Here is a 25631-nt window from a genome sequence, read left to right on the forward strand (position 1 = left end):
GCTTGGTGCTTTTTCAGGGGTTTGTCCTATCCTGATGCATTCTCTTCCCCTTGACTGCTTCCACTGCATTGAGAGAGAAGGGATAGAGGGGAATTAAATCATTCAAATAGACACAATACATCCCAGGCATATACTTTGTAATACAGACAACTGAACTGCAACTAACAGAGCAATTTTAGAGTCTCTAAGCAACAAATTTTAAATGCAATGTGTATACCTTTTCTGTTTTTTTGTTTTCTTTTCTTTTGCTACCACTGTACTGCATTTGAACAATGTATTTCAACCATTAGGAGCAACTTGCTGTTGAGATGTGTTTTTGTGTATGTGAGTTTAGAATTTGACTTAACTGGTCTGAGAGGTGCCTTTACCTCATTATTTTATGGTGTTTGCAATTATTAGTAGAAAGGTCATAATGTCACATGATTTGAATGGAATGAGAACAGCTGTTCAGATCAATAACTAGAAGATTCTTGAGATAAGCTTAAAACAGTTTCAATTGTTTCCATTTGTATTCAGAAAGAGATGCTCAATATATGTTTTTCTGAGCCTTGCCAATCAGACTGTGAGAAAGGCAGGCCAGTTCACCCAGCATCCAGGTGCTTCAATTGCAGACTGCTGTTAGACTGCCGATCTCAATCGTGCATTCATGTCCTAAACTGCTATATATATCAGCTCAGCTGCCATGCATGCATGCCCCAAACTGCTGCCCACCTGGCTGCCATGTGTTCTATTCCCAAACTATAAACCACATGACTGCAGGATGGGGCTTTGCAAATGAGCTCCTGGCAAATCGCATGGCTTAGAAATGAGACATTGTAATTTAAAAAACCTTTAATTTCTAATAGATGCCTGGAAACTTGGCAATTTGTCTTGGTCTGTTTTATATTGTTGTTGTTTTTTATGTAAAGAAAATGTACACTTAAATAATTTAAAAGCAAACACTTTTATATCAGTATTAACATTTCAATAAAGTATCAGGTATATACTAGGGTATCCTAATAAACTGTTGAAGAATAATGACAATTATAATAAACACAGTTGAAATAGATATAAACATTTACAAAAATGCCTCATTGCTTTGACACAGTAATGATTTCCTTGCATGATAACTATTAAATATAATACAGATTGCACACAAAGTATGATAAGTGTATGTCTCAGTGTGTGTATATATATATATATATATATATATATATATATATATATATATATATATATATATAATTTTATTTTTTTAACTGAAGATTTGCTTAAAAATTGTCATACAAAACTATTAAATCTGGGAGATTTTACCCAAACTGTTGTCATGTAACCCTGAGTGCTTCACAATGTGTCTGACTGCCAAGATTATTTTTCACTGTATTTTATAGAAATTGGCAATAATGCTTCCCTTGAAAACAGCATTTAAAAATGATAGCATAACAGCACAATGGTATTGACATCCACCATCATTATTGCTATAGATGCTGTTATGCTGTTGACGTAAACTGCATGTGGCAGCTGCAATAATAGAAATAAGAGCTCACAGCCTTGGTGCATTTTCATTTCCAGTGGAGGAAGACGCCAGACCATTGCTGATTAATAAGGCAATGGGATAATGAGAAGAAAGCAATGTTACAATGACATCAGCGTTCTAAAGTAGACTATTGTAAAGCAACTCAATGTGGTTGGCAAGCCGATTGATAGATTTGAATCCCTTAACTTCCAGCTATTTTTTGATAATTGTCTGTAAAGAAGCAAGCATCAACAATAAGATGCAGTACATATGCAGAATGCACATGTTCTACAGATGAATGACAGGATTGTTACAATGGCTTCAAAGGGAACTGTATGAAGTATCAGACCTGCAGTATTGGGAATAAATGGTTCCTTACAGTAGGTAAAGGTTTTAATGAGACAGTGCTGTTTTAAAGCACACAAAATGGTTATCCATAACATGTGTGCTGCTCACTGGGATTGCCTTCATCTACAAGTCTCAGTACTGAGATACACAGAGTTCAATGGAAGAAAGCCTAGTGCTGCTGAACACCTTTCTTTCATTTGATACCCTTAAGGTACTGTACAGAAGCATTCATGAACTAACTTAGTTTGGGAAGATAGCTATGTTAGTTCCTTGTTATTGTATATTGTACAGTGCATTATTATATTACATTGCCCATAACATGTTTTGAAATGTTTTGCTACTTTATCTGAAATGATGCCATTAAAATACATTCTACCTGCTTCTAATTTTCATCGCCAATCATCACTAGCACCTTCCTTTACAGTGCAAATTTCAGTATCCAGTATTTAAGTCAAGAAATGGTGTGTAATGTTTGAACAAAATATTTACGATCTACACTCAGAAAATGTGAATTTTTACTTTTGTCTTTTGAAGCTCGGGTGAATGAATCCTTTATTGTTTCTCTATAATGTGAAGGTTTATTGCTGGAGACTCACAAAAGAGACGTTCTTTTGCTAACCTGTTGTAACTTGCAGCACTTCAGTCTGTCTCTTCTTCACAAGCTCCCATAGGGACTGACTATGGGAAATGTGTTTGCTTTTAACTGCAGTTTTTATCTTAGCGTAAGTAAATGCCTGTTCAGCCAAGCTATACAAAGTGGAATTCTTCTCACATAAACTTGCAGAACGAGCATTTTTCTTTTTGCTTTTGATATTGCGGTTTAAATGTTAACTGGTACTGTAAGTGCTTATATATGCTTGGAGCTCTATCAGATTTTACCTGAACGAACGGAGGAACTGTTTACAAACTACTGACAATAGGAACTTATTTCACAAATTGGTTCATTGCCACAAGCAGTTTTATTTTTCTCCCGACAGAACATGGCTTCCCCTATTTATTAAAAAATCCAGGTGGTTCCTTTTCCCCTCTCTGACAGGATCTAAGTTCCTTTATCAAACCAACCCCTTTGTTACATGTTTTTGTATACTAGAACATATGTCAATACTTGCTGTGCTCTTACACTATACAGTATGTCCCCCAGTAGAGGCGACTGGGTGTTAACCTTTGAACAGCATTGTTCTGACATTGTGGTGAGCACAGAGATGCCTACTGGTAATTACAGTGGTCCAAAACATTCAAGAATAATGTGTTGAATGCGACAGAACTTAGTACTAAGATCAGAAAGGTGGATAGTGCTTTAGGTACAGTCCACAATGCCTTATCCACCAGCTTTCAGTCAGTGCTGGTCACTAATGAATTAATGAAACACTCTCATAGATAGCAGATCTAATCCCCATACTTGGAGTAAAATGGCATAACTGAAGAGTTGTTATTGATCAATCTATAAAAGGGAGGGAGAAGTTGCAGACTCCAGTCCAAAAGGATACTCTTCTTGTTGTAGGTGAGAACATGCATTCACTCATGGCATATTTCAATTTTCATTTTTTTTTCAAAACTGTTAATTACATGTAAATGTAATTAAAGGGAACTGCCAAGTGGCTGTAGATTAACTAAATAATAGGAGATTAAAACATATTATAAAATACCACTCAAGTGTAACATCAGAGGTTAACTATCCTGGAAATAAATTAGGCAAGCAGAACTGGGAAAAAATGATGGCTGTAGTGAATAATTAAATAAAAAGCAAAGAGATATATTAAATAAGTAATTAGGAAGCCAGAAGTCAATTAAGGTGTAACATACTGTAGATGCTTGCACAAGGCCCATGGACTAGGACTTACTTCCACCTGTATGAGATAAGCCTTTTTTCACAGTGACATTAGCCAAGCATTCTGATCTGTTTTAGCTATCGGCTGTTATTTTTGTAGTAATGAAATGTATTTTAAAAAAAAAAAGTCAAGTGAACTCAGCTTATTTTTAAATCAATGCCCTAAGCGAGAAAGTCGGAATCTAAGTATAATAGCTTGCTTTCAAGACCATTTTCTCAATTTAGTACAGCCTGAGACAGGAAAAAATCCCTAATAGTCAGCATGGTCATTTGGATATCGACTCACTGCAAAGATAAAATGAGGTTTGCTTCATATAAATAAGCAATGAGCCCTGGAACCATGTTATTAGAAAAGTTTCTGTATAATAAGCTTAACAAATAGAAGCTTGTTTTATAAGCACAGTTAAACAAACCTCTATTTTTTATGGGATTTTCTGTTGGTCGGGTTTATGGTTTATGGTCTAGACTACTGAAGTATACATTTTTATACTATAAGCATGCATGTTCACAAGGTGGAATCTGTATTTGAAATGTACTTGTCAAGTATAGTATCTGAAGATTCCTTGAACAATATTAACTACTGGTGCTTAAAACATCCTGATTTTAAAAGTGTGCCTGAATCTGGAAGCTGTATTACACAAAAATAAATACCACCACATGCTAACACACATACATTGGCTAACTTAAAGACAGGTTATGGAAACTCTTACCATGAATTGTTCTTGTCTTGCCTGCTTGTTCACACAAGGTATGGAAATGTGTAATCTATCTAGACAGAATGTTCTGTGCTCACTCTTTCCAAATGGCTGAGGTCTGACTTGAAATTTGCCTGCATGCATGCATTATTATCTAACTAATTTGTATACTGTAGAAGGGCTGGATTTAAAGTCATTATGGTTTTTACAAACCGGTAATACAATTTTTTTTTTTTTTTAAGTTGGAGCATTATTATCAATAAAAGTACAAGCTTGTATTTCCAAATCTAATCAGCAAACACATGTTTTCAGTGTTGACCTGTACAAGGTTTTGTGATGTGGGCCTCAGTCCTCTATGGACCCGTTTAGTACTTGCCTTGACACGATATGAATGGTTTGAACCAGAGTGATTCAAGATATTGCTTGAAACTACTCTAGAAATATTTTAGCAATTAACAGTTGGAAAAAAAAAAGTAAGTCCTGGTATTTGAACATAAAACGCAAACCAATATGTAAAGGACTTGAAAGTGTGTATTAACTAGTTATTAAAAGTGTGTGTAAAAGATAAGACTAAAGGCTGCTGCTGTATCTCACTTTATGATAATATAAAACATAATCAAATATTTTATAATATCTTAAAAAATGTGAACTGGAAGAATAAAGCATTCATTTCTAACTTGCAAATTACTGCTAAATTGTATATTGGAAATCAACACCTGTGAGAGGCTTTTATTTGTAGCTTAAAAATATACTATAGCTGTTTCTTTTTGGTAATAATATGTAGTTATGTAATCCATATTTCCTTCTTGTTTTAAAATGTATCTATTTATCCATACATCTTTTATAACACGATACGATAAATGACATTCGAAAGTCTATGCCTCGAATGAGTTTAAGATAGTCTAATTTGAAATGTCTCTGTTTTACAGACAGCTTGCCATAATGATCCTGCGTGTTTGCTTTGCTGATGTGAGGTGCATAATATGTATTTGAATACTCTGCCTTCTCTAACCTCAGGCATCTTCACATACAGAAACAAGAGGTGAAACAATACAAAATACGTTGTATGACGCCACAGTAAACAAGCATCGACATATCAAATTACACTGACCTGACTAATAGCAGCAGAGCAGCCATTCATGAACAAAATGACCACCTTACCACTGAGGCAACAGCTGAGACATTTGGAAAACTGTTTCATGGGAACTCGTGGTGTAACAACGACTACCGCTAGTTATGGTGTACTGTACAGCCATGCTTCGAACCTCAATGATCTGACAATGAAAACGTGGTTTGGCTGTGTTGTCATATGCAAAGCATGGTCTGACTAGGGTTAATCATGGAAAATGAAAATCAGATCAGGGTTGGTGTAACAGGGCGAGCAGCCCTGTACATTGATTTGTTTATTTTTAGAACGAGGGTTCCCCCTCCGCTCCTGTGTTATTTTGTGTTTGTTTATTTTGATTGTTGTATGCATGACGGCGAGCGCCGTATGTTTGTTATTGTTTTGTTTAGTTTTAAAACATGTCCTGGCAGAGGCGAGATCGGTGCTCGTCCTCTGCCAGGTGTAATGAAAAAACTCGTGCAGAAGGTGGCCATCTCCCGAATTAATTAAGTGATTAATTTTGTTGCTAATCGGGAGATGGTCACCTGAATATAAAAAGCCTGCAGCTCTCCAGCTCGGGGTGGGTGTTTTAGGTGGGTGTTCGACAGGAGGAACGGGAGAACGAGAGGAGAGAAATTGAAATTTAACAGTAAACAGTAAACAGGAACAGTGACGGCGATCTGCCCAGCCTGACCTGTGTTTTTGTGTTAGTGATTTCTTTTTGTTTAATTATTTATTTTGCTCTGTGAGCGAGTGTTTTCTGTTTGAATATTTTATTTATTTTTTTGGATTCATTAAATAAAACGGCGCCCGCGCCACTGCACAATACCTTTTTGTTGTTGTGGTCCCTTCTTCTGCCGTGACGTCAGACCCTCAGCCATTCCTGCCACACGTGGTGGCAGCGGTGGGATTGCAGCGCCTCCAGGACGCAGGCAGAAGAGGGTACTGCAGGTTTTTTCGTTTTTTTTTCGTTTTTGTGTGTGGAGAAAAGGAGAGTGAAGAGGAGGATGGGAGGAAGGAAGATGGGAGGAAGAAGGAGGATGAGGAGACAGCAGCCGCTGCAGCAACAACAGCAGGCACAGGAGGAGATGAGCTGGGAAGCCCTCCTCCATAGCATAAGCCAGCTGAGTTGTTGCTGCATCTGTGGGGAGCGGGGGCATTTCCCAGTTAATTGCCCCCTCCCTGAAGACTGGGATTACAGCTGCTGGAGGGGAGACAAGAGGGAGGAGTTGGAACGTCCTGCGCCTGAGTGGGAGGACCCCGAACGTCCTGCGCCTAAAAGGGAGGAGCCCGAACGTCCTGCGCCTGAGTGGGAGGAGCCCGAACGTCCTGCGCCTGAGTGGGAGGAGCCCGAACGTCCTGCGCCTAAAAGGGAGGAGCCCGAACGTCCTGCGCCTAAAAGGGAGGAGCCCGAACGTCCTGCGCCTAAAAGGGGGGAGTCGGTGCGTCCACGGCCCGAGAGGGGGGAGTCGGTGCGTCCACGGCCCGAGAGGGGGGAGTCGGTGCGTCCACGGCCCGAGAGGGGGGAGTCGGTGCGTCCACGGCCCGAGAGGGGGGAGTCGGTGCGTCCACGGCCCGAGAGGGGGGAGTCGGTGCGTCCACGGCCCAAGAAGGGGAAGGCCGAAGGTCCACAGCCCAGGTACCTGCCAGCAGAGGGGGAATACCTGCTGGTGCCGCCTCCATCTCCATGGGAGGACTGTGAGTCGCTCCCACCTCCGCCAGCAGAGGGAGAATACCTGCTGGTGCCGCCTCCGTCTCCGTGGGAGGACTGTGAGCCGCTCCCACCTCCGCCAGCAGAGGGAGCATTCCTGCTGGTTCCACCTCCACCGCCCTGGGAGGACTGTGAGTCGCTCCCACCTCTGCCTGCAGAGGGAGAATACCTGCTGGTGCCATCTCCACTGCCCTGGGAGGACTGGGAGTCGCTTCCACCTCCGCCAGCAGAGGGAGCATTCCTGCTGGTTCCACCTCCACCGCCCTGGGAGGACTGTGAGTCGCTCCCACCTCCGCCAGCAGAGGGAGCATACCTGCTGGTTCCACCTCCGTCCCCGTGGGAGGACTGTGAGTCGCTCCCACCTCCGCCAGCAGAGGGAGCATACCTGCTGGTTCCACCTCCGTCCCCGTGGGAGGACTGTGAGTCGCTCCCACCTCCGCCAGCAGAGGGAGCATTCCTGCTGGTGCCATCTCCACCGCCCTGGGAGGACTGTGAGTCGCTCCCACCTCCGCCAGCAGAGGGAGAATACCTGCTGGTGCTACCTCCGTCTCCGTGGGAGGACTGTGAGTCGCTCCCACCACCAGCAGAGGGAACATGCCTGCTGGTTTCCCTGTTGCAGCCAGAAGGGGAGGCGCCCCTGCCGCCTTCGCTGCCAGAAGGGGAGGAGCCGCCTTCGCTGCCAGAAGGGGAGGAGCCGCCTTCGCTGCCAGAAGGGGAGGAGCCGCCTTCGCTGCCAGAAGGGGAGGAGCTGCCTTCACAGCCTGAAGGGGAGGAAGCCCTGCCGCCTGGGCCGCCTGAAGGCGAGGAAGCCCTGCCGCCTGGGCCGCCTGAAGGGGAGGAAGCCCTGCCGCCTTCGCAGCCTGAAGGGGAGGAAGCCCTGCCGCCTTCGCAGCCTGAAGGGGAGGAAGCCCTGCCGCCTGGGCCGCCTGAAGGGGAGGAAGCCCTGCCGCCTTCGCAGCCTGAAGGGGAGGAAGCCCTGCCGCCTTCGCAGCCTGAAGGGGAGGAAGCCCTGCCGCCTTCGCAGCCTGAAGGGGAGGAGCCCCTGCCGCCTTCGCAGCCTGAAGGGGAGGAAGCCCTGCCGCCTTGGCCGCCTGAAGGGGAGGAGCCCATGCCGCCTTGGCCGCCTGAAGGGGAGGAGCCCCTGCCGCCTTGGCCGCCAGAAGAGGAGGAGCCCCTGCCGCCTTTACCGTCTAGAGGAGAGGAGCAGGAGCTACCTCTACCTCCACCACCACCACCATTGGGAGAAGTGGAGCTCCTGCTGCCGCCTTCATGGCCAGGGGCTCCCCTCCCGCCGTCGGCATCGCCTGGGGTCGCCTGTGTTTCCCTTGCGTCTCCTAGGGTTGCTGCCGGTCCTGCGTCGCCTCCCGAGGGACCGCTGCCGCTGCCGTCGCCTCCCGAGGGTCCGCTGCCGTCGCCTCCCGAGGGTCCACTGCCGTCGCCTCCCGAGGGTCCGCTGCCGTCGCCTGGGGTCGCCAGGGATCCGGCTTCGCCTGGGGTCGCCAGGGATCCGGTTTCGCCTGGGATCACTACGCTATGGCCGGCGCCCCACGGAGGGGAACGGACGGCCATGAAGAAAGGGGGAGAGGTCCGGAGACCAGCTCCCCCAGCCGCACTTTCGCGGCAGGAGTTTGTGTGGTCGGAGCCCCACGGAGGGGAACTGCCGGCCATGAAGAAGGGGGGGGAGGTCAGGAGACCAGCTCCCCCAGCCGCACTTTCGCGGCCGGAGTCTGTGTGGTCAGAGCCCCACGGAGGGGAACTGCTGGCCATGAAGAGGAGGGGGAAGGTCAGGAGACCAGCTCCCCCAGCCGCAATTTCGCGGCAGGAGAGAGTGTGGCGGGAGCCCCGGAAGAGGGAGCTGCCGGCCATGAAGAATTGGGGGGTGGAGGACATCCCACCATGGCCACCCCCATGGACACTGGGCTTTCCCCTCTTCCGGGACTATGAGACTGAGGGGGAAGGTGGCCGTTGGGCCATGTGTGCTTTGCACAAGGGGGGGGATATGTAACAGGGCGAGCAGCCCTGTACATTGATTTGTTTATTTTTAGAACGAGGGTTCCCCCTCCGCTCCTGTGTTATTTTGTGTTTGTTTATTTTGATTGTTGTATGCATGACGGCGAGCGCCGTATGTTTGTTATTGTTTTGTTTAGTTTTAAAACATGTCCTGGCAGAGGCGAGATCGGTGCTCGTCCTCTGCCAGGTGTAATGAAAAAACTCGTGCAGAAGGTGGCCATCTCCCGAATTAATTAAGTGATTAATTTTGTTGCTAATCGGGAGATGGTCACCTGAATATAAAAAGCCTGCAGCTCTCCAGCTCGGGGTGGGTGTTTTAGGTGGGTGTTCGACAGGAGGAACGGGAGAACGAGAGGAGAGAAATTGAAATTTAACAGTAAACAGGAACAGTGACGGCGATCTGCCCAGCCTGACCTGTGTTTTTGTGTTAGTGATTTCTTTTTGTTTAATTATTTATTTTGCTCTGTGAGCGAGTGTTTTCTGTTTGAATATTTTATTTATTTTTTTGGATTCATTAAATAAAACGGCGCCCGCGCCACTGCACAATACCTTTTTGTTGTTGTGGTCCCTTCTTCTGCCGTGACGTCAGACCCTCAGCCATTCCTGCCACAGTTGGTCATGTTAATAATTTCTAGTTTAACCATTCAAGGAACAATTTATATGTAATGACAACACAAGCCTTGTACTGATGGTATTTTGCATCTTTCTATGGATACCCCCTATACCATTCTAAGGTCTCTAAGGTCCCATCATTGGTGTTTCTTCAACAAAACCACACTGTCTCAAGATGGCTTCTCATTAATCCTAATCCAGATCAATGTGCTGGGGCTTTCTCTGTTGTCCACTTCTTGTTCATGCCCACTAATCCTACCTGCTTTAATAATCAAACCATGGAAGTTAATCATGAGATTAGCTTAAAGGGGAACCCATACACTCTACACAATAGGAAATGCATTTCTTTAAATTTTAGATTTTGAATGGATTTTAAATTGAGTGTTCAATATAAACCCCCCAATTGTTATGAGGATACCCCACACTGCAATGCTACTCATAGTGATGGATTTGCATTAGCTCCTAAAGCACTGTGCATATTTCATAAATGATTCAGGAGCAGCATCATATTGTTTATTCAAAAGAGATGAATTTTCATGTCTTGATCACATCTTATTAGCTTTGGATGAAATATGTTTCATTTACTTGGCTTGGATATGCATTTCCTTTTGTTCTGGATGGGATTCCTGAATCGAATTGATCAAAACAGTGGCAAACCTTAATACCGTTGGATTAACATTTTCATTTTGCAGACCTCAAACCTGCAGCCCTTTCAATGTATTAAATACAGTAATGTTACTAAGTGGATCAATGTGGTCCAGTGGTTAAAGAAAAGGTCCAGGAGGTTACCAGGAGGTCCCCGGTTCAAATCCCAGCTCAGCCACTGACTCACTGTGTGTGAGCAAGTCACTTAACCTCCTTGTGCTTCGTCTTTCAGGTGAGACGTTGTTGTAAGTGACGCTGCACCTGATGCATAGTTCACACACCCTAGTTTCTGTACGTCGCCTTGGATAAAGGCGTCTGCTAAATAAACACATAATAAGTTACACCTGGTGGAGAAACAGCAGTAGGATTAATACACAGTTAAGGAGCAGGGATATTAAGATCTTCCACTGTTAGATCACTGTTTAGAAATGTAAAGCATGGCAGCAATGTTGGAGATAAATGCTTGGAAACGATTCCTTCCTTCACCTAATTCAGAATAATGGCAAACAATAAGTAAGGCATAAATAAATAAGGACAAAGTAATGTATTGTTTCAATGGAGCTCAGAGGGGTTATTCAGGGTTCAATAGCTGGAAAGCAGGATGCTGACTGCTTTATTTTATATCATTATATTCATCCATCCCTGTACTGTTGACTTACGAATACAGTGTGTGCTATGGGCACTGCACTACAAGTGCTCAGCAGCAGCCAGTTTTCACATGCTGAGTATCAAGGGGCTTATACTGTCAGGGGAGTTTCCTCTAGAACAATAACACTGGATTTAGTGGCTGCCTTTGGTGTCTGTATTGACTGGGATTTTCTATCCATGTTGGGTTTATCGATCCTTCTGACAGGAGGTGAAGCTTTACCCAGCTAGGGACCTTGATATGTAGTGACTGGTCCTGTGCAGAAGGAGGAAGTCATTCTTGACCTTCTGACATTTAAACCAATTCTGGAACACTTTAAGCCATTACCATAATAATATCTCAAAACAAATGACAAATTAGAAATAAATTGAAAAAAACAATTCACTTGATTATCTGTAAAGAACGTTTTAATTAACTTTTTTTCTGCTGTCTATATCTAGATGACAATATAAAACAATTTGCTGAATTCAATTGAGGATAATGAGTTTTTCACAGCATAACAGTGTAAACGGCACAAAAGCTGAATATATATATATATATATATATATATATATATATATATATAATTAATAAATTACATTTTCTTTTTGTTTCCATATTATAATATTATGTTTAAACTGAAAGGTGTTAATGTAATTTTAAACAGTTTTACTGGTCTACAGACTGCAGTGTCCTATTGGGTCAAGATTCCTAAAGGGTTTAACAAAACACAGACAAATTAATAAATAGAAAATAATGATGAACCAAAAGAAATTCAACCCCCAAACCTTCCTCACATTTGAAGTCTGGTTCAGTGATATCCTTGCTTTGCTTTTGGTCTCTCTAATCTGTTGCTGTTCTGTTTATGCAGCACTGTTGCTAGGAACCTAGTCTTCCTGTGAGATCAGAGCATCTGAAGAGTTGAAAGGACCACATAAGAAGGAGAGAACTGAGCTTCATGAAAGACAGTTATCTGGGAGGTCAGAGCTTTCAACTGAGGAGACCTACAATGTTAGCAATGCAAATATAAGCACCCCCAGATGCTTGGATCTAAGCTTTTTAATAAACTAATAGGTAGTCTTTGTTTTTTTTTATCATATACTATGAATTTCTCTATTTAAAGTATTATGGATTTTCTTGTTGTTACTGCATCTTGTAAAGCACTTTGAGATGGTGGTCCACTATGAAAGGCGCTATATAAAATAAAGATTGATTGATTGATTTGTAAAACCAGCAATCCTACACAAACTTGTTTTGTTATTCCAGCACACAGTAAATAACTTCACTCGACATTTCAATAGATAAACACAGAACATAAATAAATAATAACGCAAAGGCCCCAGCTGCTTTCAGAGGTTGACTTGTAGCCAAGAGTTCAGAGTCTACTTGCCTCTGTTGGGTAAAAGTGCAATTAAAGTTGGCCAAATATAGGAAACTAATGCCACATTTGTGTTAGTTGTTTAAGATTAGGGTGCCACAATTGTATTTTGAATATATATATATATATATATATATATATATATATATATATATATATATATATATATATATATATATAAATGAAAAGTAATAAGCACAAACCACTCAGTAATTTGCAATTACATTGTAATTATATAAGCATTGTATTTTGGTCAGGCCATGAACTGACATGCAATTGTACATGTACTAAGGACCATTCACAAAGTATTCATGTTCATATTTCATGTTTCTGACCTCTTTAAAGCAGTGCCATAGTTAAAATCACTACCTCCCTCTGGATAGTTTATGACACAGTGTTCAAATATGTATTTATTGCTGTGTTGAAAATGATGTTGTAAAACCTTTAGTCTGACATATCAATACTACCATTTATTGTATTATTGTATAGTTTGATTTTTGTATTTGTTTTTATTATTATTTGGTATTTTCAATTTCACACACACACACACACATAACGAAACAGTACCACACTAAAATCATAGCGTTGAAAACAATGCATTGAATTGGTTCTTACTAGTCTAAAGTTTAAAAATAGTAAAGCATATCACTGCTGAAGTTATCTACCTCAGTCAGTGGCATTGTTTTATCACACCAGTTATTGCTTGTCTATCAGTTTATTGCTGGGAACCTGTGTGTGTGTGGGTGTTTGTTTCTCAGATCAGGAATTTCTTTCAGGCTGTCATTTGACCTAAATTGAACAGCAGGGGACACAGAGAATAGCCTTTCCCAATTGTAACATTTCAGTACAGAGATACCCTTCACAATAAATAAATAAAAATGTGACCCACATAATAGTACACTTTCTAATGTAACAAAGATAGACTGAAGCTCATAGGAATTCATTATCCATTAGTTTGTGAATAAAGCAATTTATTTCAATGCTGACATTTGGGCACCAGCTGAAATGCGTAATTACTAGTCCAGAAACATGATTTCTCTAAAGACTGTTGTCTCTATTTTACTGACCTAGTGTCTTTTAACACCGCTACATTATCTCATGGGCTTTTCCCCTTCAGTTTCACTATTATGAGGAAAAACCTTATTTTAATCCAACCAGTATATGTCAGCTTTAAATGAAATAGGGGACACTCAAGCCATTTTAACTAAAGCTGTGGGATTGTGTATAACCATATAAATATGAAAAGGATTATCTTAATCCCGACATTCTAAAATACACCCTGACACTATAGTTTTATCATCACTAAGCAATTTGTAGTGTCCAGATTAATAATCAGATCTAAGAGTATGCAATACACAGTGTTTTTTTTTTTTTTTTTTTGTTTAATGGATGTCTTCAATCTCAGGGGTATAAAACTCAATAAGGAAATAAAATTGAACAAAAATATGTAAAACCCTGACATGTAAGTACGCTGTGTTAGTTCTTACTGCTTTATAATTTGTGTTTGTTAAAATATTTGTATAGTTACCGCAAGCTGGGTTTTTTCATATATTGGTTTTTTTTTTGGAGATTTGAATGATTGATATTGTTTAACAATAGGAAGATATTATCCGAGAACAGCAGCTGCTGGATAGGACTTCCCTAGCAGATCATTAGATGGGGGTGGGGGTGGGGGGGGTTGCTTTTTGCATCTACTTCAAGGTAATAAGGTCTCCAGGGAACTTGTTGTTTAATGTTTAAATCAATTCAATGGTACACGATATTAAAGAATGGCTAACAGACACCTTGCATAAGATGATAGCTTGTGCCCCAGTAAGATTTTTGTCAGTAGAGATTATACACTGGATTCTGCATTGTTTTTTTTTATTATTTGGGTTTTGTTTAAATCTCTAGGATATTCAGTCTCTTAGACTAATCGAGATCTACCCAAAAACATATGCCACCTCCTGGTTACATAATACATATATGAGAAACAGTACTGTATAACATATAATGTATGTGCAGTGTGCATATAGTACCAAAAAATACAGGTCATTTTGTTTTTAATACCTATGTTGGATATGCAGTATTTCTCTGTCTTTATTTTATACAGGCAATAATAAACAGGTAATCTTTTTCATTCCTATATAATTTAATGATAATAATAATTAAGTAAAGATGTAGTTTAGTGTAGAGCAACACTAAATGAGTTTAGTACCACCCTCTAAACCTAAGCACCTCATCCAAATACTGTACAGACTACTGCCGAATAACACCTCTTCAATCTGAAGGAAATAGTCTTTTAGTTATTGCTCAAGCTGCTAAAGGACTAGAGTAGGGCTGCCAGTGATGGCCTTTGTAAATAGGATATGAAGCACTCACTGTATGAGCTGTACCATTAATCAGGGGCCAGGTTCACCTCCCATTAATCAGCACCTCCGAGTGACTTTTATCCTTTGGTTCTCAGTTTTCTCGAACTGCTAATTCTCCTAAGCTAATGAGGGCATTGAAAGGAATCTTAGAATAGGAATGGGTGTAAACTTGCAGTCTGCATGAACGATGAACTCTTAGCCTTCAGAAGACATGCAGTTAATTAGCGTACCAGCATCCTGAACCTGTCTCTGCTCCAAGTATATGATCTTAGCCTAAATTAGTGTCTTACCCTTTTCAATCATATATTTTAATAGATTGACATGCTACATATAGTTTTTTGTACATACTATATATTATATAAAATATTGGGGGATCCATCATATATTGTAATATATAAATTAATATTACTATAAATATATTATTTGTTTCTGTAAGATAGGAAAAAGTCACTTTGGAGTTGCTGTGTGTAGATTGATACTTCTGAAGAAACTTCATACAGACTATACATCATAGAGACTTCTTTCAGGGGTTTATACAATTTTAATGATCTTCCAACAATACATACAAATGATGTGTACAGTGGCTGACATAACTCTTAGCAAATGATTTATTAATATGACTAAACTGATCAAACAATACTGTATCTCGGTTAAGCAGAGCCTTAAGTTGCTTGAAGATTTCATTTTTCATTCAAGCCTTATTTTATTAAGTAACATGAGGCTCACTCAATAAAGCTATTTCATTATAATTGCCTTAACCTTTAGACACCCAATATTAGAATTATACATTGGTATACGCTATAGTCAAAGTTAACTGTTTTATATCTGTAATAATACATTATTGGGACAGCTTTGGGAGACAGATGTACGACTACTTGATGAACTTTTTTGTATTTATAAAAAAGATCTTTTGCTTTAACCAACGGACAAAATATATATATTTTTTGAGTCCCATTCTTAACTTTTCTGGGACTAAAGGCCACTCTGACGCTGGAAGTGTTGGATTTAGCCCTTCATGCTGTTTTTAATGAAGTTCTGCACTGCACGAAGAAGATTCAGCCAGCTGAAATTAAATTACCTTCAAAGACCCAATACAACACCATTTCCCACAAAGAGAAAAGATAATGTCAAATACACATATATTCCTAGAACGTCTATGTAACATTTAATTAATACTGGGTTTTTTTTCTACATTCATTTGAATATTGATTTTAGTCAGGATCCGGTATAGAATTCAACAATATGCTTTGTGATCGCATAAGTTGGGGGCTGGCTCTTTTCCCTAAACATATTTCACTTGTGTACAGATATTAGATCAGAATGAATATTGTAATGTTCAATGTGCCATGCTGGAAGCTATTATTAAGTTATTAGGTAAAACCCACTGCACAGTTTAATACAAATATAGTTTATATGTATGTGTGTAGTGGTGCACAGAGTGTGGGTTATGTAGCACAGGTGATTTAAAATGTATATTTGTATTTAGGTGCGGGGATTGCACAATCACTTCACGTGCAGATAAAATGTGTATTAGTATTTGGGCATGGGTGTGTCACAAAGTACTTAACGTGCAGACTGTGCTGAGATTCAATTAAATGACTGATTAGCAATCAAGTCTTGGCACAGCTGCATAAATGAGTGTTTTATTTAGTGTTTCTTTTGTCTGTTTATTTTGGCCACCGTGTCATTTTATTTGTGTTTTGTGAAAGTGTTTGTGTTTTGTTCAAACCTTTTGTTTTTCTTTATTTATTATTAAACAGTGCACCAGCGCATTCTGTTCTGTGTCCTGCATTTCCTGGCATGACGTTACCACACGAGCCAGCCTGCTACAGCCAGTCACACACATAAAAATAATCCTACCAAACTCTCCCTCCTATCCTCCTACTTACCAGTGGTATAGGTGTGAGAGCTGCAGGTTTAGATCTTATCTAATATCATTATTGAGAAACAGTACTGATTTCAATGCCATTTTATTTAGTAACAAAAGAGAGCAGTAATAAAAAATAAAAAACATGCTGCATTCTGAAAACAGACATGGCAAGGCAATTCTAGAATGGCCTTAACAGTTGGAAGGACCACCTAGCTCCTAGCACATTGCTCAAACAGATGATTTCCAGTACTAAAGTATTCTGTGATTCGGGCCACTGAAACTTGCCCAATTACATTGCACACGCCAGTCAGAGCCTGCTTGCGAGCTGAGTTGCCATGTGGGTTTTCATGTGTGTGTCTTAATAGACTGTTGTCCAATGCAATCAAAGCATTTGTCTACCTTTTTTTTAAAAAATACATATTGTAGTAATTGGTTTCTTTTATAAAATAGATCTCTGATATTTGTGCCAGAACAGAATTCATTCCTCATTTTATTCCTGGCATATGGTTGGTGCATTTAGAAAAGAGTGTAAAACAGTTGATCTCTAAAACAAAGCTCACTACTTGTTATGAATTGCTGGCTAGAAAGAAATACTGAAAATATAACTATTTCCAGGTGGAAAAACAATGAAACTTCCATGAAGGGCAGGCAAAAAGAACTTCAAAAATGAAAGGACTCAACCTTATCCAGGCTCCCTCAATTCTGTGGCTCCAGGTGAAATATAATATGTTTACATTTTGTCTGATTCCGCATAACATAACATATGAAGTCAGTGGCAGTGACAGTTACTAATGTCATTCAGATTGCTGTGCCCTTGAACATTAGGCCTGTGCACAAAACCAGGCATACATTCTTATGAGACAGATTGATGTAAAGTAGACCAAAGAGAGATATTAAAAATAGCCAAGCGGTGACAGAAGCAGAACCAGTTCAAATCCATGCCTTATATGAGCTCATATGAAAGTGCTCTTCAGGAAGTGGGACAGGGAGTGTAGCAAGTAGAAAGCTATTGTGATAGCGATACCTGGGTGCTGTTTGTTTATTTTCAAGAGTTTCTGTGTGCAGGGTTTGACCTTGATTTGTTCCAGTGTTTTGTTTATGTGTCTCTCTCTGTTTCCAGCAGGAGCTCACGGTACTGGTATAGCCAATCCTGTTAGTCCTCGCAGGCGCAGTGGCTCGGCTTACTCATGGTAGGGCAGGTTAAAAAAGTTCATAAACATCCCCAGCTCTGAGGATGTAGGGAACCTGGCAATCTTTTTTTTTTTTTTTAAATTGCAGTTCCATGCTGGGTCAGGGCACTATCCCACTGCTCCCACCATATGTGGTAAAGTGGCAGGCAGTCAAGGCTGGCCAGCTGCAGAAATAGCAACACAGACACAGTAACTGCAAGTTTAGTGCTCCTGCACACTTACTTAAACACAAATAAACAAAAACACTGGAACAAATCAAAAGGTCAAACAAAACCCTGCACACAGAAACTTCAAAATAGACAAACAGCACCCTTGCATCGCTATCACAGTAGCTTTCTACTCGTTCCACTCCTTCTCAGCTCCACATTCTCCTACACAACCCACACCAAACACTCAATCTTTGTTCCTTTTAATAGGGTGTGACCTGAGGTCAATGACAATCAATCATTCAGTTACCACCTGGCCACATTCCACACCTTCCAATAAAACAATACAATGACACAATCCCCACACCAATTAAACAATTACTTTAACATGTGGCTGTGTATAGGCAACCACAAAACACACATTTCTTTGTGTGCAGGGCCTCTGCCCTGTCACACTTCCTGCTTCTACTCTGACACAATATGTATGTAAGGACATCTTTATATTAAACACATTGTTTAAATGTGGAGTTTGTGCAAGAATGAAAACACTGAGGCAGCACTCTCGTGTCAAATTTGTGGTTAGTTAAAACACATGGATGATTTGATCATTGTAAAATTGGGAACATAGCTGTAATAATATTTATAATATGGTGCATGTTATGAGAAGGGAATATACATGCTGTGACAGATTTACACCACTGTAAATATTACTAAACAAACCAGAATGTTCACTTAACAACTCTTCTGTACATAAAAAGTAGTTTATTCTTTTTTTAAATACACACTGTCAATATATATATTTGTATTGTTCACATTTGATTTGTTTAAGTTCAGGCTAGGGCTAGCATAATAAAATGCAATAGTACATAATACCTGTATCTGGTAATTATTCTATAAAGTGATATCAATAAATCACAGATATACTACATTTCAATACTATGTTTCAATTCAGATTGCTATGCAACAGTAACACGAACAGAAAACAAATCATACTATATATTAAGTACATATATTTAGTCAATACAGGTGCAAATGAACTATACTCTTATTTAAAAGACAGTATCACAGGCACCAACAATTTTGTTTTTCAAAATGTACTTCCATTTTTTTTTTTATATAGTACCAATACTAATAGAACCACTTACAATTCTGACACACATTTCGATTAGAAGTCGTTCTCAGTGTCTTCTTGTTTCAAAATGTACCCGGTCCTTTTATAAACTGATAATCATAAGCCTCGGATCAGTATTCATGAAGTCTTCTCAGCCAGAGAAGCAACACCTCAGAGATTATTTTAATAAGGGTTGAATAGACTGAAGAGGTCAAACCTTCATTTTGCATGTAATCATGTATTTACTGCCGTGACCCACTATATAACCTGTATATACAAACGAGTTACTCACAGAACGAACCCAAGCCATCTCCAGCTCACATTCCACATTTATATCTTAATCCAATAAGAGAAATATATTAATTATATAATATATATATACATACCTCAAATTGAAAACTGCATCACAGTTGAAGTCTACCACAAATGGATTGTAATCAGTTCATACCTGCTTCCCTCTCTAATATGATGTATGACCATAAGGGAATTCATTCCACCTGAAAAACAAAATGAACATATTGAGATTAACAATGTAAATTTTCAACCAGTTTTCCTACCCACTAAAAGTCTCATGTATGTGATGCACTAAAAGGCAATGCAATTGCCTTAAAAGATGTAACTATATAGACTGTAACATTCCAAATGGAATATTGAAAATGTGCCCTTTCACATGACTGTTCTGTATAAACTAAATTAAATACAATGCTTAGAAATGGAGCACCCTTGGGATTCAGTTTCTTGTCGGCAACAAAGAAATGCAACAGGAGAAACCAAAAAAAGGGAATAATATCTTAGTGATGAGAGCTGCAACAAAACCCCAGTAGGCACAATTTCTAAAAAGAGGTCTATACCATGATGTGCCGTGAAACGGGCATTCAAAATCTGCCCCCCTTTGTGGACCAAGATGCTTTCAATACTCAGCCCTAAAAAAAGCTAGCATAACTGTTCTTAGTGTGTGTGTGTGTGTGTATATATATATATATATATATATATATATATATATATATATATTCTCTCTTTACAAATTGCTCTTTACAAATTGCCTAAAGGGTGAAAAGTGACCCCGAAACAAACAACCCCAAAATAAATATATATTAGGATTAAGGTTTTGGTTTCCTATTTTTTTTTTTTTAAATAAAGCTTTTTGTTCACTTGTAGTGCCTGGTGGTAATACTGTAGTTCCCAGATACAGTATTATTGTATATTTAGAGTGGCAGTCTAAACCATGCCTCTTGTATTACTGTTTCTGTATAACATTCTCTTTTACTGGAGTCATGCTCCACCACAGTCAAGTAGCATGTAGTACACTTGTGTAACCAGAAAAACTGAAAATGTGCAGAGGTCTCCTCCACTGCCAGGTTCTGAACAAAACAACACCTCCAGTGAAGTGATACCTCATTGCCAGTGTAAAGAGCAAGCGGACATGGTGTGCCAACAGATTGCAAGTGTCTTGATAACATCTCATTCGGATCACAGCTCAATTGGCCACACATTAGCAATGTTGGAATGATTCTTTCTTTTGAATGGAGCGGCAGGTGGGTTAGCATTGCTTTCGAAATCCAGCATTATCATTTGAAATTACATTGGTCACTGCTGGAGGCTTGCTGCATTTTCAGCTGGAGCCTTCTGTTGCACAAAATAAATTCTCCCAAGGCAAATGCCTAACATACTAGGAACTAAACAGTGCTGAACTATCTGAGAGATACTAGAAGCAGGGATAGCAAAATGCTACAAGCTAGCTCTACAGATAAGGCAAATAGTCCTTTCACATCATGGGACATGTATGCACCAACATTTACATTATTATTGTGCTGGATTCAGATTAAACCACTGTAAATCCCAGTGTTCAAAATGTATTTACCATAATTAAATGTGTTACAACAAGTACTGTAAGGTATTGTAAGGAAAACATGCATGTAGGAAATAAATACAATAGGTGGTTGAAGCTAATTGGGTTCACTTGCTTCCAATGTATTCAAGGAAGATCTTATTACTGTAGGTCTTGAATGAGGATAACCCACTCCAGCCTAGCCATTTCAAATTGTATATCTAGTGTATCATTACTGATACATAGCTGTGTAGTGATCCATTGTCCCCCAAAACACAGTACTGGCAGAAGGATATGAAACTCGCCCACCATATTTGAAAAAAAGATGATGGTTTTCATCAGTTAGTCTCAGTGCATGCATCCGACAGTTACTATAAATGATAGTATCACTGTATAATAATGAAACATGTGATTAATGCAACTACATACTAATAGTTTGCAAAATTCTAGTCAATTGAAAAATACAAAAACACAGGATAGAATTTACAGAATATGAAAGCTGAGAAATGTTAATTGACTTCTTGGCAGAAATTGTCTGAAGCACAATTAACATAATCTAACACCTGTGTGCCTGTTTCTCACTATAATTAAGTTTGATCATTTGCACTACTTATCAAAGCTTGTTCTCTTTGTGAAACAGTGCAGATTTGCTGCAGGCAGTTGTTGACTCTTGGTAAATTAAAATGACAGATGAAAATAAACAGGATGACGACACGGAGAACTACACATTTTTATAATTATTGCACCGTGTTCGGAAAGATGCTTCTTTCATGGAGGATTTTTGATTCAAAGAGTTTTCTTTTCAGTTTCTTGTTGTTTAAAATTGAACCAGCTGTAGCACCATATGTCCCAATAATGCAAAAAAATAAAATAAAATAAAAAAAAATTAATGCATATATTGATATATTGATCAATATGAACTTTAAGAGTTGTTTTGCATGAAACATTATGTTTATACAATATATACTGTATAGTCCCCTGCTGGTTAGATGCATTAATAATATACATGCTACTAACTGCCAGCTTTTAATCATTTTGTATAATTAAGACAAAGGACCATATTCACAAAGCCTGCACCACACTCTTAAGCTTTCTTGTAAAACAAATCGATAATGTTACAGGTGCAGGCAGGAGCTCCTCACTGATTGGTTCCAAACCAACTGTTAACGGGAAAAACAAGGACTAATTAAAAGCATAGAACACCACGTGCATTTTTTAAATATTATTGGAACATCAACAATATTTTTAGCATCATGTATCAATTTGAAATGTATTACACACTAAATGTATATTTTGAATTGCCACAGCAGACTTTGTCTAAACACTATAATGATATTTTTTATTTATAGTACACAGACAGAGGGATCGGTCAGCTACATCAATATACTAATCCAATAGTACTGCATTGTTGTTGTTTTCACATTGAATTGCATGGTGTTGTTTAAGTTTACATCGATGTGACCCACTAAATCAATCTGGATGAGTCCTGTACTACTACAGTTTGTAGAGGATACATACACTCTTACTCCAGTGCCATCTAGTGGTTTTTCTGTATATTATATTTGGTTGAATAGTTCTATTAGGTTGACCTTAATGTAACTATATTTAAATCTAATTTACTTTCAGAAGAATGGGCTGAATTGTGTCATGTTTATCATCATGACAGGGTGACATATTTCCCTTTGGATAGGGGAAGCATTCATCAACATTGCAGTGGGACAATCGAAAAAGGAAAACAAACAGCATGCTATTTAGTATAAAATATACCGTTGCAATGACGGAATTGAGTGTTTAGTACTAAATCATGTCATTGTTTGCATTCGCAAGTACTAGCCTAATTGGTTCTATCACTTTAATTTTCCTAAAGCAGATGCACATGTTTTAAACAAAGGAACATGAGTTTATCATGTTAAATTGCGCAGTATTTTCTTCTTCGAACCTGTGGTCTTCCTCACCTTTTAAACTAGAATGACTAGAAGCTGTAAACGCGCATAACTAGTTCTGACGAAACAGCACAATTCTACCGTTACTGGGATTTCAAACAGGGTTACAGCGACATTTGGGACATTAAATAGGAATCTAAAAAAAAAAAAACTGTTTTATTTTATTTATCAGAAAAATGTTTTGGTCAGTCTAGTTTGTTTACGTATTCACTAAAGCACTATATCGTCTTTTTTTTTCATGGACCTCTATAAATATTTGCATATTTATTTGTCTAAATGGACTAAACAATTACAACATTCATTCACCAGATGCAGAGGTGAAAAAAACCCCAAAACAAACCAACAAAAAAACAAAACATAAAAACAAAATACAACAAAAAAAAAAAAAGTCAATACTGCCATCTACTGGTCAAAGCGACAAACTGCTCAAACGGTAAAATGTGTGTCAAAATGTTTGTTGTCGCTCATACAACCAAGCACATACATTGAGATTTTCAAACCTCTCGGTTTTTTTTTTTATTTATTCTGTTTTAATCCCAGAAAGGAGAGAATTATATATTTATTTAAATTTGATTGTATTAGTTTCTTATCAATACGGGTCCTTGCTGCAAGGAGTATTTGTGAATTATCATGCAGGTCATGTTAGCACATTACAGAATTACCAGACACTGCACAATTGAAAATTGAACGTGTCTCAATAATAAAGATGTTACTCTACTGAAGGAACCAGGGGTAAAAAATATCCTTCAATAAAAATAGTCAACACATTTCCAGTTACAAATAAAACAATACTTTACTGCAGACCAGCCATACAATACAATAACATTTCCTTTGCTAAAGCACCTTTTATCATTCTCACTATTGGTAGTGTTGGTTGTGAATTTATCCATTTGCTGAACCACAACTCTGTGGTTTGGGGGGGGGCAGGGGGTTGTTTCCATATTCTTGGGACTGTAATTAATCCTACACCTTGGGTTAGAATAGACAAGAATTAGTGGACCACCTTTAGTCACAAGTAGGAACAGTGGGAAGGGTTGTAAATTAATAGTAGTTTTTTGTCACAGAGAACAGGACTAGAGACCAAGAAACAAAAGCTGGCCAAGCTGGGGCTGTGTGCTACTCGCACTAAAAGGGAGGTCCCACACCAGGAGTCTTCTCCCTGCAAAAACTAAGATGGTGTGGGATTAAAATTCCCCTAAATGAATCCCTATCACAAACCTATCCTATAATCCCAGTTAAACGCACAGTGATAGTTTGAAGCTCACCCTGGTTCCACACCCAGATGTGATGCTTCTTCCCTGTCACCTCCAGGCTCGTAGAGGAAAGAACAAACAAACAAAAAAAGCAAGGTCTGGCTTTCCAGCCCCTTTTTAATTGATTGTCAATTAGTCAATTAACACCTGGCAACCTGGCAAAAATATTCCAGATTAAGAAATTTTAATATTAACAACAATATTTTTCCTATCTTCCCCCCCAAAAAACAACTAAAAGTAAACTTGTATGCTTGATGAAAAAATAAAACATTGGTAGCAACATTGCATATCAAATATGTCCTTCCATGATATTATAGATAACATGTTAGATGTATCAGTAAAGTAAGATGTAGTTTAATAAAACATGACCTATATTCAGAAAATATATTTTACGATATATTTAGAATAACTTCTTATAACACATTTATTAGATCTGAGATAACCGAAAAATTAAATATACTTCTTATTACTCATTAATCACCAGACTGCTGAGAGTCAGTTACTGAGAATAGGAGTGGTGTATTTTTAAATCAGAGTAGGGGTAATTCAGGGAGGGCATGATATAAAAAACATCCTAATATTTTAAAGTACTTTGGTACTCAATCAGAAACCACAATTGCTCATTTCTGCTTGGCACGATCCTTCAAAAAATACCCACCTCAAGCAATCCAAACCAAGCATTTCCCAACCAACCAATGCTCTCAACTAACACATGTCAAAGATGTCATATTATGTAGATTTACACTCTTGTCTTTATCTGGTTTCTTGGCAAATACATTTTAGTAACTGGCAACTCAATATACAGACGCTCAATAAAAACCGAAGAGTATCCTAAAAAAGTGGAAATATTTGGCATGGCACTGATAACCTCTTTCTACATGGTTGTAATTTGCATTACACAACACACGGTGGTGCTGTTAGACTACAGTAAAATTGTGAGCAAAATACAAGCTTGCTGTTATCAGTACATACTATACTGTAGTTTCACACGGCTCTCACTGTGGATATAGAAAATGTCCAAAACAGCCATTGCTTAATAACCCTTTGCTGCTCATGCTGATGTATGTTTTTTTTGTATATTCATACACAGCATGATTACTGGATACAAAGCAAACTACCCTTTCAAAGTGGAATATAAAAAAAAAAAAAAAAACACTTTGGAGGAAAGAGTGAGCTGTGCTTTATTACACTGGAATGGTATTGACTTTTGTTGATTACTAACCTGCAGATCCCTGTAATTTAGTCTGTAAGCACATATATGGAATATCAAGTGGGGCATTTCATTATGGGTGTTAGCTAGTATTAAGATACTTTCAGAGAAATATGCTGTAAAATGTATATACTACAATTGAGTATTGAGGACCAGCCTTATCATAATAATAATCATTCCCTAACCTCAAAATGAACGCAAGATGTAAATCTACACCAATATATATATAAAATATAAGAAAGCACTGTAGAACTGCTGCTAGACCCCACATTGCAGC

At 39.0% G+C, this 25631-nt stretch overlaps 1 long non-coding RNA gene across 1 annotated transcript; it reads right to left on the bottom strand.

Annotated features, from left to right (window-relative positions):
- On the bottom strand, positions 1-24591 carry LOC131697707 (uncharacterized). The gene is made up of 3 exons (XR_009307453.1): positions 24157-24591; positions 19507-19617; positions 1-63 (listed from the first exon to the last, which is right to left on the bottom strand). It is a non-coding gene; the product is annotated as an uncharacterized LOC131697707 (long non-coding RNA).
- Between the last annotated feature and the right edge of the window lie 1040 nt (positions 24592-25631).

The sequence above is a fragment of the Acipenser ruthenus genome, chromosome 16 (assembly GCF_902713425.1).
Source record: "Acipenser ruthenus chromosome 16, fAciRut3.2 maternal haplotype, whole genome shotgun sequence".
In the NCBI taxonomy this organism is placed as follows: Eukaryota; Metazoa; Chordata; class Actinopteri; order Acipenseriformes; family Acipenseridae; genus Acipenser; species Acipenser ruthenus.